The sequence below is a fragment of the Pelobates fuscus genome, chromosome 13 (genome assembly GCF_036172605.1).
Source record: "Pelobates fuscus isolate aPelFus1 chromosome 13, aPelFus1.pri, whole genome shotgun sequence".
Taxonomy (NCBI): domain Eukaryota; kingdom Metazoa; phylum Chordata; class Amphibia; order Anura; family Pelobatidae; genus Pelobates; species Pelobates fuscus.
Window position 1 is genome coordinate 77104476 of NC_086329.1, and position 14938 is coordinate 77119413.

The following is a 14938-nucleotide window of genomic DNA, read 5'->3' on the forward strand; positions in this document are numbered from 1 at the left end:
ATTTAAGGTGTTTACAGTCTCTAAATGCACTCTTGGGTTTTCACACAACATTGCCTGATACTTGGTCATACGGCTGTTACTAAACCAATGATTTCCTTTGTAATCCAACAACGTCTGTACTGCATGTGGGACTCGTACATAAAGTTCTTGACCCAGAGTGAGTTTATCGGCTTCAGCTACTAGCAGGGCGGCTGCAGCTACGGCTCTTAGACAAGGTGGAAGTCCGCTGGCCACTGCATCCAATTGCTTAGACATATAGGCAACAGGTCTTTGCCATGATCCCAAGTACTGTGTCAATACTCCCACAGCCATTCTTCTTTGCTCATGTACATATAAGTAGAATGGTCGTGTGTGATCAGGTAGACCTAATGCTGGGGCACTCATCAAAGCCTTCTTCACATCTTCAAATGCCGTTTGCTGTTCTTGGGTCCATAAGAAGGGGTCGTGCTCTGTACCTTTGATAGCTGCGTACAGAGGTTTTGCCAGTATCGCATAGCTGGGAATCCATATCCTACAGAAGCCTGCTGCCCCCAAGAATTCTCGCACTTGTCTTCTATTCTTGGGTATTGGTATTTGGCAGACAGCTTCTTTTCTCTCTGGCCCCATAATTCTTTGACCTTCAGAGATATGGAATCCCAGATATTTGACAGTTGGCAAACACAACTGAGCCTTCTTTCTAGACACCTTGTATCCTGCCTTCCAGAGAATGTGTAGTAGATCGTGCGTTGCTTGCTGACAGATCTCTTTTGTAACTGCTGCTATCAACAAGTCATCTACATATTGTAACAATACACACTCTCCTGGGATGGACTCGAAATCCAGTAGATCTTGACTTAGGGCTGAACCAAATAGGGTAGGTGAATTTTTAAACCCTTGGGGCAGTCTTGTCCAAGTCATCTGGCGTTTTGAGCCCGTTACAGCGTTCTCCCATTGGAAAGCGAAAATACATTGACTTTCTGCGGCAATTCGGAGGCAAAAGAAGGCATCTTTGAGATCTAAGACTGTGAAGTAAGTAGCCCCGCCCGGAATTAAAGCAAGCAGGTTATATGGATTGGGTACAACTGGATGTATACTAACAACCGCATCATTGACTGCTCTCAAGTCCTGCACAGGTCGATACTCATCTGTACCGGGCTTTTGAACAGGCAGCAATGGGGTGTTCCAGGGGGAAGTACAGAATTTTAGGATACCATACCGTATGAACTTATCCAGATAGGATTGGATGTTCTTCTTAGCCTTCTGCGGGATGTGGTATTGTCTTAGGCTCACTGGATAAACCCCAAGTTTTAGTTCAATTTTTATAGGTGGAATATTGCGGGCCAGTCCTGGTGGGTTGTTCTCTGCCCAAACTCCTGGTATGTTAAATAATGTCTCATCACTCCTAGGGTTTTGGCTAGTCAACACTGTATAAAGTCGCCACTCTTCTTCCTTTGGTACGGATAATGTCATGATACCTGAAGGTCCATTAAACTTTAAGGATGTTGTTCCATTTGGTAGGAACGTAATCTGCGCTTGTAATTTTGATAGCATATCACGTCCCAGCAATTGGACTGGACATTCAGGCATATAAAGGAATTGATGTTTTACTACGTGGCCTCCCAATGTACAGAGTCGACTTTTAAGAACCGGTTTTTCAGCACTTCTTCCAGTTGCTCCTATCACAGTAATAGTCCTTCCAGATGGAGGAGCAACTAGATTAGTCACCACTGAATGTTCAGCACCAGTGTCGATCATGAACGCACTCCTTTTTCCCCCTATTGATACATCGACCATAGGCTCCGCTCGACCAAGGGGGATGGAGCCCGGTCGGTATCAATAGTCCTCCATGACCGTGTCAGCCAATCCTACAAAGTCCCTACCTTCTCTATCGCGGGACCTTTGCGCTGCTGGAATATACCTGTCTTCCCTAACACTTCCTCTGTTCCCATTACTCCCTCTATTACCATTACTCCCTCCGGGGCCTCCTCTACCTCTCGCTCTGCCTCTAAAGTTTCCGTAGCCTGCCCTGGGTAGGTCTCTCTCGTACTGCTCTCTTTGCGGACATTCGTTCCTCCAATGCCCTTCTTCCTTGCAATACGCGCACTGATTCCTACTCAAAGGCTCCCTACTCCATCTATTATTGCCTCTATCTGGGCCCCGTCTATCTACGCCTGCGATCGCTACCGCTAGCATATCAGCCTTTTTACGCATCTTGCGCTCTTCCTCTTTCTTACTTTCTGTTTCCCTATTCATATAAACCTTATTCGCTACCTCCATTAGTTGGGTGATTGACATACCTGCAAACCCTTCTTCTCATTTATCATTTTTATTGAATATTGTTGAATAATTAATGCAACACATAACATGGTGAACGGTTTACAATACATCTGCACAAGCATCATTTATGAGTAACAACGATTTTTCCTCTGCTGTCAAACATTATGATAGAGCGTTAACAGTTGACATCGGATGTGGTGCATATAATTGGAAACATTTTTTTGTTAAATTTTCTAACTAGTTGGGGGGAAGGGTACAGAAAAGAAAGGGGATGGGGGGGGGGGGAATTCCCTGGATTCACTCTACAGTCTAGCATCAGTAACTTCTCATCAGCCTAACGTCTTGGTCCCATAAGATTTTAGTTCCATTTATTACTAAGTAGCTGCCCAGCATGCCCATTCCTGGTCATATTTTTCCAGGCCACCTCTCATCTTGCTGGACATCCTTTCATGTGCACTAATGACGTCCATTTTAGCAATGATAGTGTCTATCGGAGGAATTTGCTTGCTCTTCCAATTACCCGCTATAGCTACTTTGGCTACCGTTAAGATATTCAAGATTACTTTTCTGTGAGGATGTACGTCTATGTTAGATATAACGTGCAGCAGGTAACTGTCTGGTTGCAGAGGGATGTTCGTGCCAGTCCTACTTGAGATCAAGTTTTGGATTTGTTTCCAAAATCCATTAAGCTGGGGGCATGCCCAAAACATATGGAGCATGGTGCCCGTATCTAACTCACATCTCCAGCAGTGGTTCACGACTCCTGGATACATAATCGCTAACCTCTGTGGTATCAGATACCACCTCATAATAATTTTATTGTAGGCCTCCCATAGCGAGAGACTACTCGAAGCCTGTTTAGTGTGCTTCAGTGCTAATTGCCATTCCTCTTGAGAGATTTGGTGACTTTTGTCCGCTTCCCATTTAGTCATGTATTGCAGTTTATCTGGTGTATTACGTGTGATGATTGCATTATAACAAATGGAGAGCGGTTTCGCTAATTTTTTCAAGGATAATTGGTGCGGTTGAAGTATAGGTGGTTTGTCCCCAGCTTCCGTGAGCCTGCCACGAGTTAGCAATATATTTTTAACCCTTAGGTATAGAAATAGATCTCTAGAGTCTAATCCAAACTCCCTCTGCAAGTCAGCGAATTGCTTTACATCATCACCTGACATTAAATCCCTCACTAGTTTTGCACCTTTGTTCAACCAGTTACCCATTTGTAAACCCGGGGAGTAGGCTGCTAATGCCATGATTGGCGCTTTCCTAAAGAGTTGTGTTGGATCTAGCACTAGTGGGCTCCAGGCTCTCCATGCTTTAAGCATGTTGATTGAGCATCGTATGGTCGGACTTGGAGACGTCAGAGGCATGGAACATGTCCACAGATAGTGGGTGACATCATGCGTTTCAAGGCATGCATTTTCTAATGACAGCCAAAGTGGGTTATGGGAGGGGTCATGATTTCTGAGGAGTCTCATTCCCTGTGCCAAGAAGGATGCTTTGTAGTATGCATAAATGTCAGGCATACCCAGCCCACCTTTTCCATGAGAAAGTCCCAGGCATCCTTTAGCTACCCTTGGAGGTTTTCTCTTCCAGATGTGTGCATTTACAGTGCTTTGGAAAAGTTTGAGCAGAGAGGTTGGGAGGGATATGGGCAAGGTTCTGAACAGGTACAGGATGTGTGGTAGTGTCATCATTTTGACCAGGTTGATTCGGCCTAGCCAGGAGGTATCTAAGCTGTCCCATTTTGCAAGGGTGTTTTTAACCTTATTTATCAGGGGGTAGTGGTTTTCTTTGGTCACTGTCTGGAGGGATTTAGCCAGCTTGACACCCAGGTATTGTATAGATCTGGTGCGCCAGTCAAAAGGTTGTTGCGGTTTCAGTTTTTCCAACACAATTTTAGGTAAATTAATCGGCAGGGCTTGCGTTTTGGTGATATTATTTTTATAGTATGAGATTTGTCCATAGCCTACCAACATTCTCATAAGTGAGGGCAAGGAGGACTCTGGATTCGTTATGAATAGGAGTATATCATCTGCAAACAGAGCTAACTTTTTGGTGCCCCCCGGTGTGTTTAAACCTTGTATGGTAAGGTCTTGTTTTATTATCCGTATGAGCGGTTCTAAACAGAGAATAAATATGAGAGGGGATAAGGGGCAGCCCTGTCTAGTGCCATTTCTTATGGCAAATTTGTCAGAAATGAAACCTGTGCTAAATACTTTTGCCGAAGGGTTTTGGTATAGTGCCATTATACTTGACCTGAAGGCCTGAGGGAATCCCATTTTGGTTAGAGTAAGCAGCATATACCCCCAGTGAAGTCGGTCGAAAGCCTTCTCGGCATCGAGTGCTAATAAGAGGCCTGCTTGGTGGGAGGTGTTTGCCCAGTCTATCAAGTTCAGGAAATGCCTGGTGTTGTCCCCTACCTGCCGACCTTGGACAAACCCCGCTTGCTCCTCTGATACGAGGTCTGGGAGGATAGGCTTGAGTCTGGAAGCAATGAGTTTGGCATATAATTTAGTGTCTGCGTTCAGAAGTGAAATCGGTCGCAGGTTTGCGCAGTGTGTAGGGGGTTTGTTTGGTTTGGGCAGAGTCACTATATGTGCTTCTAGCATTTCTGAGGGCATGGTTCCTGCCTCTTTTATGTGATTAAATAGCTTGGTGAGAGGTGTGATGAGTTGTTTGGTCAACTTGATATAGTAGTAGTTGGACATACCGTCTGGCCCTGGGGCTTTGTGTTTGGGTAGGGATTTTATTGCAGTCTCCACTTCGTCCTCTGTGAAGGGTCTCTCCAGTTGAGTGCATTGTGTCTGTGTCAAATTAACTAGGGGAGCTTTGTTCAGGAAACTGACTATTTCGTCTTCTGACGGTTGATGCGTGTCGGGGTCCCTGCAAACCCTTCTAACTTTTGTAGCTTGCGCTTAATATCTCCGTAAGCTTGGCTGACAAAGGCGGAGTTCACCATTCGGGAATTGTCTGCGTCTTCCGGATTAAAGGGGGTATACAAGCGGTATGCCTCCAATAATCGGTCATAAAAGACACTGGGCGCTTCATCGCTTTTCTGAATCACCTCAACTGTCTTCGACATGTTAATAGCTTTCTTTCCTCCGGCTTTCATGCCAGCAATTATAGCGTCTCTATAGGCTCTGAGTTGAACCATATCAGCACCATTTACATTCCAATCGGGATCGGTGTTGGGATAATGTGTTGCGGCCCATGCTGCTGGATTAGCTTGGTTCAAAGTACGGGCTTTATCCTCTAGTGCCTTAATGGCTGCTTGATTTATTCTTGTCCTTTCCTCATTGTTAAACAAAGTCATTAATAACTGCTGGCAATCAGCCCATGTCGGGTTATGTGTCTGTACTATTGAGGTGAACAGATCAGTCATAGCTTGTGGTTTCTCAGTATACGAGGAATTGTGGGTCTTCCAGTTTAAAAGATCGGTTGTCGTGAATGGGACATATACAAAGACTGGGTCAGCATGTGCCATTTGGCCTGCGGCATCGATATAGGCTGACCCAGGATTCAGACGAAGAGGCATCTGATAGTGTCTTAATTGTTGGGCACCGGTCAACTGTCGGGTCTGTATGGGGCTACGTAGAGGGGCGTCAGTCATAGGTTCCAGTCGGGGAGAAATAGGGTATGGGGCTATGGGAGCTTGGTTTTGGGAAAAGGTTGTAAATAAAACACTTCGAGCCGAGCTAGATGAAGCTTGACCGGAAGTCTGAAGTGGCGCCAAATCAGGATATTCGTTTTTAATGGGGGTTGGTTCTGATTCCGGAAGGGGAGATTTAGTACGAGGGGGGGTGGATCCTGTACTGGAGGAGGAAGCGGAAGTGGATGGGGGTAATGAGGGGAGGGTTGCAGGACTTCCTGCATTCGCGTCACTTCCTCTTAACGGAAAGTAAGGGGGCGGCAAAGGGATCTCGGACTCAGGGGGCGTGTCCAAAATGGGCCTAGCACCAGTCCTAGTGGACGAACAAGTCCTAGCTACCATGAGGCGACACTGCTCCTCGTGGCATGTCCGGAGCCATTTTGGCGAGTCATTTACGGCCTGTCTCCAACAATCAATATAAGGAAACTGGCCGTAAAGTTCAGGCCTACCCGATACAGCCACGTGTAAGCGCTGTACCAGAGTTGGATCCAAACTGCCACGTGGCGGCCATGCCGCAACCAAAGTAGGCCACTCCCTAGTACACAAAGTGACCAAACGTACAGGAGACATTTTAACCCCAAAATCACAAGTTTTGAATCCCTTTTTAAAATTCTTCACCATACAACCTAAGGGATCCGGAATCGTTGACTGCGACGCACCCATACTTAACAATGGAACGTCGTCGACAACGAATACTATACACGCGTACTATTCAACAGTCACACCCGTTTCCTCTGGCAACAGCACCACGTGGTACGGTTACCAAGTGAAACGTACACAATAACAATAAACACTCAGGGAATTCCCGTACACACACAGCTGCTACACCAGTCACTATATAATCAATATTATGCCCTTTGGCGTAACTATACAGTCACCCACGCTATAATTCTCTATATACGAATTACCCGTCTATAACACACCCCAGTAACATCGTCTTTTACAAATAGCGGTTACAGTACGGTTAGCATAGGTCAAAGCACAAGTTAAGGTCACAACATGCAATGGACGACAATGATTAGTACTTATATACAGTGTCAGTAAATATACAGGGTTATGGTACCGTGCACTATAATACAGCAACACACTATTAACACTCTCGCTAGACGGCTGAGCTCGCGCTATCTAACAAGATATACACTTTACTAAACAATCGTTAACACATTTACAATTCCCAACTAAACTATTGGCCAGTACCTTGAATGGACTACCTAAAACTATATACACCCGTTTTGGTTAGCCACACTGCCCAATCACCACATATAGCGAGCTAGAGAACCGAATTTACACAGGCGCCTCTTAGTCGCACTATCAAAAGTCTAGTGGGTTCCAAATTTACACGCCTTCCCACTTAGCCCAGATAGGTTGAGAGCTAGCGAACCGAATTTACACAGGCGCCGCTTAGTCTCCCGGTCCCTCCGACCTAGCGAACGTAATATACACCCTAGAACGCTAGTCTAGACAAGACACCGGTGTCCGGCTAGGGCTATTTACACCAGGACCCCGCCTGACTAACAAAATCAAACGGTCTGACTAAAGAGCGTTCGATCGAGCGGTGCGCCTTCGCTCCTTCCCTCCGACAGAGGGGGCAGATACACAGATTCAAACCCCTTTGGGCCTACCGCACAATCGGTATACCCCTAGTGGGTCCTGCCGTCTAAAACAGCAGTTGTCTTACCTCCTCGTTCCTGAACCTGAGTTCACACTCATCGACGGGGATACCCCAGCACTTCTCACGTAGAGGCCGATGATCTCCTGGACAACAGACCAGTGGCGCCGAGACGAAGGGAGGTCCACGCAGAAGTTCAGGGGTGCAGCCGTAGAGAACGTGGGCAAAGATAGACCGTCTCACGCCTCTGCCTCTCAGCTACCGTTGAACGATGAGCTTCCCGGCCAATGCACCAAATGATACCGGAGAAACTGACGGAAGCCAAGCACAGAGAGATGGACACAGGTTTCTTCAGGAAGGAAGAGATTCTTTATTGGTTCACCGATCGGGACTCAGAGGGACTAGCGTCACCAAAATACAGCAAATTCTGAGCCCCGGACAATAGTGCAGGCTCCTTATATAGGCACATAACTCCTCCCATATTAAGCTCCACCCGCACATTCTCTTAACCAATCAACACAAATAAGAATTAACTTCCTGTTTGACCGCATGGCTTGTCCAGCACAATGGAGGAGGGGGAATACTACATCCTGTATTCTTGCACATGCTCCGTACACTACTGATCGTATCTTGCCTCGTGCAACCAACTGATCGATACGTCAGCATATGCACGTACACATGCCACGTGGTAATCTCGGCCTACTAAATTTATTTTTACCGAGATTCCACCACAATAGAATCCTACCCCACATATTTACACACACACACTACTATACTCACACACAGACACTGCATCCACTATACTCACACACAGACACTGCATCCACTATACTCACACACAGACACTGCATCCACTATACTCACACACAGACACTGCATCCACTATACTCACACACAGACACTGCATCCACTATACTCACACACAGACACTGCATCCACTATACTCACTCACAGACACTGCATCCACTATACTCACACACAGACACTGCATCCACTATACTCACACACAGACACTGCATCCATTATACTCACTCACAGACACTGCATCCACTATACTCACACACAGACACTGCATCCACTATACTCACACACAGACACTGCATCCATTATACTCACTCACAGACACTGCATCCACTATACTCACACACAGACACTGCATCCACTATACTCACACACAGACACTGCATCCACTATACTCACACACAGACACTGCATCCACTATACTCACACACAGACACTGCATCCACTATACTCACACACAGACACTGCATCCACTATACTCACACACAGACACTGCATCCACTATACTCACACACAGACACTGCATCCACTATACTCACACACAGACACTGCATCCACTATACTCACACACAGACACTGCATCCATTATACTCACACACGTAAATATTCTTGAAAACAATACAAATCTGTCTGGTATGTATATTTTGCACATTTACCACGCGATAAAAGAAAGATTTACAACAACAACAAAAAAAACTGTAAATGAACAGAATACCTGTACCCATTATAGCAATCGGCCTGAAAGCCGACCGATAATCTGCATCAGATCTTTAAAAATTATATTGATCGATCCCTACTTTGAATTCACATTGAATTTTACCGCTAATCCACGCTTTAGTTTCAGATGAATAGGTGACAATTCAAAGTGAATTTGACATTTTAAAGGAAAGCACTAAACACCTAAAGCACTTTTATACTGTATCAGCTATACCTCACTGATTATATATATTTCCAAAATGCAAAACAGGAACGGCACTCGCCAAACAAAAAGGATCAACACTATGGTGCTATACAAACTAGGGAGATTACCAATCCCTCACAACAATCCAAAATAAATAGATGTCTGGGCACACATGGGATCTATTCAATATGCAGACCTTATTAGAGTAAAGCAGGCCTGCTATAGTCCAATAAAGTCTGCATATTGTCTTTGGTTGCTATATATCTTGTGCAGAGAAAGCCATCCTGTTTTTTGGATTTATACCACCCTTGTTAGTAGAATCAGTCTGATATGCACATGGTTTAGGTTCTCTTTGTAATGGCACAAGATGAGTCGAAACCCGCTTGAGAACGCAGCAAGGACCCATCGAAGGGAAAGCTATTTGAGTTGTTGTCCATTCTCAGTATTCTCTTGCACACTGTTTTTGGATCTCCCTATAAATAAGAATGTGTTACACCATCCAGGCTGTCAATCTGACAACCAGTCCTATTATTTCCTGTTACTCAAGAGGCAGGAAATTGCCCAGAGCACCTGCCTTGCAAAGACTTCTCACTGAGCTGCATTGGGAAGCCTGTAGACCAGACCTGCAACTTTTGCAAGCTGTGTTTAGATATACCCCAAGTGAAAAAATGCAGCAATAAATGCATGCATGTTTTATCTACTAAATAGTGTTTTCATTTTTTTTGTATTTATGCAATGGAGTGTCCCTTTAAGCCAAAACAATCAGACTGAAAGCTTGGATTACTTGGATAATGTCCCAATTCATCTACTGTGGTTAAAACTGGAATTTAACTTAGAATTCACTTTGAACTCCCAACAAAAATCTCTTTTTATGAATAACCTTGACTGTAGCTGGAGTTAAAAATAAGGATTACGTCTGCAAACTTGGGAGAGTTGTCAGATATGCATCGGTATTCTGACTGATTACTAGTCCTGTCCCCATAGAGAGAGAAGCCATAGATCTAATTGCCAGTGTTGTTTTTGCTGCTTGAAGGCATTGCAGACCTGTCAACAGCAAAATCCTACAAACCTGATACATAAAAAAAAAAAAAGCTGAAATACTGGTGCACAACTGCCTGTTCTATTTGTCAAAGTAATGTAGTTCACATACATGTACCATGACAAATGGCTGGGATAATAGGTTGTGAAGGCTGACTGTTACTGCTGTGCAAGCCAATGGGTTTTCTTATTTCAGCTTCTTGTTGTAATGGCAAAACCAAAACTCAAGAACGAAATAACCAGAGATTAGCAGGACTGTCCATATTACTGGTCAGTGGAGTTGCTGGGATTAAAGACAGAATAGTCTGATAACAAGCCATGGTCAATGAGTTCAGAGGAAAGGATAAACGACAAGACAAAGGAAGGTCAAGGAAAACCGCAGATGGGCACTTGGCTATCGGTGAGAGAGGCTTTCCTACTGTAAGGATGGATTCTATTGGCTCGCAGTATTCCTGTGCGCCAAAAAGTGTGTGAGAAATATGGTGTGATGGTTGTGACACTCTGGAGGCTGCAATGATACGACACGACCACACAGTAGTAAAAGGTTTTGAACAGAAGAATCAGTGAAAATGATGTCAGAGTGACTTCCGCTGCTGCCCCATACAGAGACAGTCTGTGACACTTGTGTCCTTTTACGGCATGTTATACTGCTAGCATAGCATGAATCCTCTTTTCCCGGCGATTTTTCCACTTTTACAAATCTATGTTTTTGTTTGTTTGTTTTATATTATTCTGGGCAAATATTTATTTCACTGGGTTAATACATAGTGTGCTGCTAGAGGAAATGGATCTCTGTGGTTTCGCTGCCATGCTCTGTCACATTGTATGCATGCTTTCTATGACTCTTCTATGTCTCTGCTGTCACACATTGAACACACTAGGTCTATGCCTCTACTCTCACATCGTGACTACACTATCTCACACTGCACTGGTAACACACACAAATATAGAAGGACAAGTCATCCTGGATGCCAGGAAGATAATCAGGACTTCCTATACACACAGCACAATTTAAGAACTCCTTAGCCTTGCGCAGCTTGAGTGCATTTAATAATGCAGTTTATTTGCATCTTACAGTAGGTAGGCTTTTTCCCAGTGTCTCCAGAAGTGGGATGTCAGAAAATAAACACACATAGAAAACAAAATTGTGACTGTAATACCAAATTCAGGATAGTTTGCAAGAATGTATAAGGATTGTCCATTAACATGACAGTAACTGTGATGTACCATCGATCTCACCTGTTACAAAGGCAGTAAAGGGTTACTCCAACCACCATGACCACGTCTGTTTTTGTCATGGTGGTAGGAGCCTGCATGTGCCTTGTTTTTAGCTTGAAACATTGCACATTTAGAGATATTTTATAATTGTGTGTTGGGGGAAGTTGAATCCCAGCACACGTGACTTAGGCATTACAGGCTGCCTAATATCCAATCTGTGCAAAAATTACATCTGTCATCAGCACACACTGCCAGGGCCGGAATGGCCCACCGGGATACTGGGAAATTTCCCGGTGGGCCAGTGCCTGGCCATCTAGTGCGCACGGGCCCATGGGTCGCACAGCGAAATTACAGTAGGCAGACCACGGTCCTATGGACGCTGGCGTCTTCTCACTGTGAAAATCACAGTGAGAAGCGCGGAAGCGCCTCTAGTGGCTGTCAATGAGACAGCCACTAGAGGCTGTATTAACCCTAATGAAAACATAGAATTTTCTCTGAAACTGCTATGTTTACAGCAGGCAGGGTTAACCCTTGATGGCACATTAAGCTGAAGTGGTCTGGGTGCCTATAGTGGTCCTTTAACCCTGCAAGGTAATTATTGCAGTTTATAAAAACTGCAATAATTACACTTGCAGGGTTAAGGGTGATGGGAGTTCGCACCCAGACCACTCCAATGAGCAGAAGTGGTCTAGGTGCCTGGAGTGTTCCTTTAACAAAATAGTAATCTTTCCTGAAAAATCAAAACAAAAAAAAAAAACAGGCAACTATGAATACATTAATGCAAGAACGTAGCTCACTATTTCAGTCTGGAAATGAAAACTCAACAAATAGTGCCTACGACCAAGCCCATGTGTGAGGAACCCCCAAATAATTTTGTGAGGACATGGCATAGCTGTGGCTATTGTAATCTCACTCTAAATATGGTCTTGTTTGCATGCTTTCCAACGGTCAATCAGCAAAGTTAGAATTGTCAGGAATTCAAAGTTAATTTGAAATTTAAGGCCAACATAACTGAAATGGAAGAATAATCCAAGTCCATTAATCCATGCTTCCAGTTCAACTGCTTTGGTCTTAAATTTGAACTTTGCTTTGAATTCCAGAAAACTGTCACTCTAGCTCTCCTATCTCCTACAACCTTTTACACAGTGAAAAGGCAAAGGCTGTTACATTATGGGCTTGAACTGCCCCCCACTGTCTGAAAGAAGAATTGGGCATATTCTGATGGAGTACTTATAGAAAACTAGACAATTCAACTGGTATTTTATGGGACCAAAAAAATCATGACTGCAATGCTTTGCGCTTCCCTCTGGGATTCAATATGTAAAATACAATGTAAAAATGAAAAGACAGTAATGCTTTGTGATGAATTAACTATAAATTAAAATGCAACACGTGCTCACAATATTTAAACACAAATTTAATGTCAAGTTCTAGTCATGGTGTTTTGTAGCTCACCTCTCTTGCTTGGGGCTTCAAACAGTAGAATTATCCATGCACTGATCTTCAGGTTCCCTTTAAGGGTCCCATTTGCACAAAGTGCTTTTCATACACTCTTTGCAGGAGCATACCTGCATTAATTTAACAAAATAAACGGTTTTAGTTTAACAGAATGCTAAACATGTGCATATCGTGCTCGTCCCAAATGAAAACTAGTGCCTATTTTCAACCAGCAAGATCAGGGGAGGAATATTAAATGGACAGTCTAAGTTCTACAACCACCACCACTTATTGTAGAAATTAAAATGTAAAAAAGAGTTTTTGGCTTTGGTCAAACAGTTTTTGAGTGGTTTGACTCTCCTGGCACCCAAGGCCATTATCTGCACGATCTTTCCAAATCTATATGTATATGGAATGCAGTAAGAGGCTGCAAGTATTGGAACATGCTGCTGCCAGCGAATACAGTCTATTATAACAGTCCAAACTCATTCCTTCCAACATTCCAACACAGATTCGGCAGCACCTAGCTCAGACCGCTGACTGACAGCTATTAGCATTTTGATTCATGTCTGCTGACTGCCAACTATTAGCATTTTAATGCAGTCTGTGCATGACGTGGGGAGAAGTCCAAAGCAGTAGGATATATAGAGACTAGGAGTAGGAAGGTGGAGATAGATCAAAGTTACTGGATGCAAAAATGGGGGGGATAACCCCTATCTAAAGAACTAACAAACAAAACCAGAAATAAAACTTCACTTATATTATTAATATAGTAAAAAGATATTTGATACATAAAAAGCACCAACGATTTTTATGTATCAAATATGTTTTAATATACCAATAATAACCAGGGTTGTCTTTAATATTAACCATTTTCTCTTTCTTTAATAGCAACCATTTTCTCGGGTCCCCTGGACCCTGCACCCTCCCACTCCGTGGCATGCAGTCACGCCATCCACCCGAATGTCGTGGAAGTACTAAAGTAGAAAGCGCCCTAATGCAAGATTTTGTTTTGGCCCCCTCCCCCGCCCCCCTACCGCAAGAATGGCCAAAAGGTAGATCCCTATCTGTCGTGCAACTCTAACAATGCTTTGACAGCTCTACCATTTTCCATGCTTGGAGGGTTGTGTTTAGAACTGAGCAGTGTTTGTGCCTTTGAATGTAAGCATGTTTTTGTATGGAGTATGTTTGTGTGAATGTAGGGGTGTGTTTGTATGTGGTGCTGGCGTTTGAATGTAAGTATGCATTTAGGTGCAGTGTTGGTTTTCGAATGCAGGGGTGTATTGATATTGATATTTAATTTTGGTGTAAAATACAGAATTGTGATTGTATGTAGTGCTGAAGTTTGAATGCAGGAGTGTATTTGTGTGTAGTGTTGGCGTTTGAATGTTGAGATATATGCACATACCCAGCAACATACACACACACTGATACCCGTACACAGATATACACTGAAACAATTGCAGATACACAGATATACACACTGACACATGCAGATACAGACACACTAATACATATACAGACAAACAGATACACAATCTGACACATGCAGATACAAACACTGACACACATGCAGTTAGTCAGACACACATACTGACAACATACAGATACACAGACACACACAATGTCAACATACAGATTCACACATATACAGATACACAGACACATATACTGTCAGACATACACTGACAGACATACTAACACAGAAAGACATACACTGGAAGACATAGTGACACAGGCACACTGACAGACATACTGACGCACACATGAACATACACTGACAGACATACTGACATACACACAGACACATAAACTGACAGACATATTGACATACACACAGACACATACACATACACTGGCAGACATACTGACACAGGCAGACGCATACACATGCAGACATACTGACACACAGAGACATACACTGACAGACATACTGACACACACAGGCATAGTGACACACACACACTGACAGACATTGTGACACACACACACTGACAGACATACTAACCCACCACAGACACATACA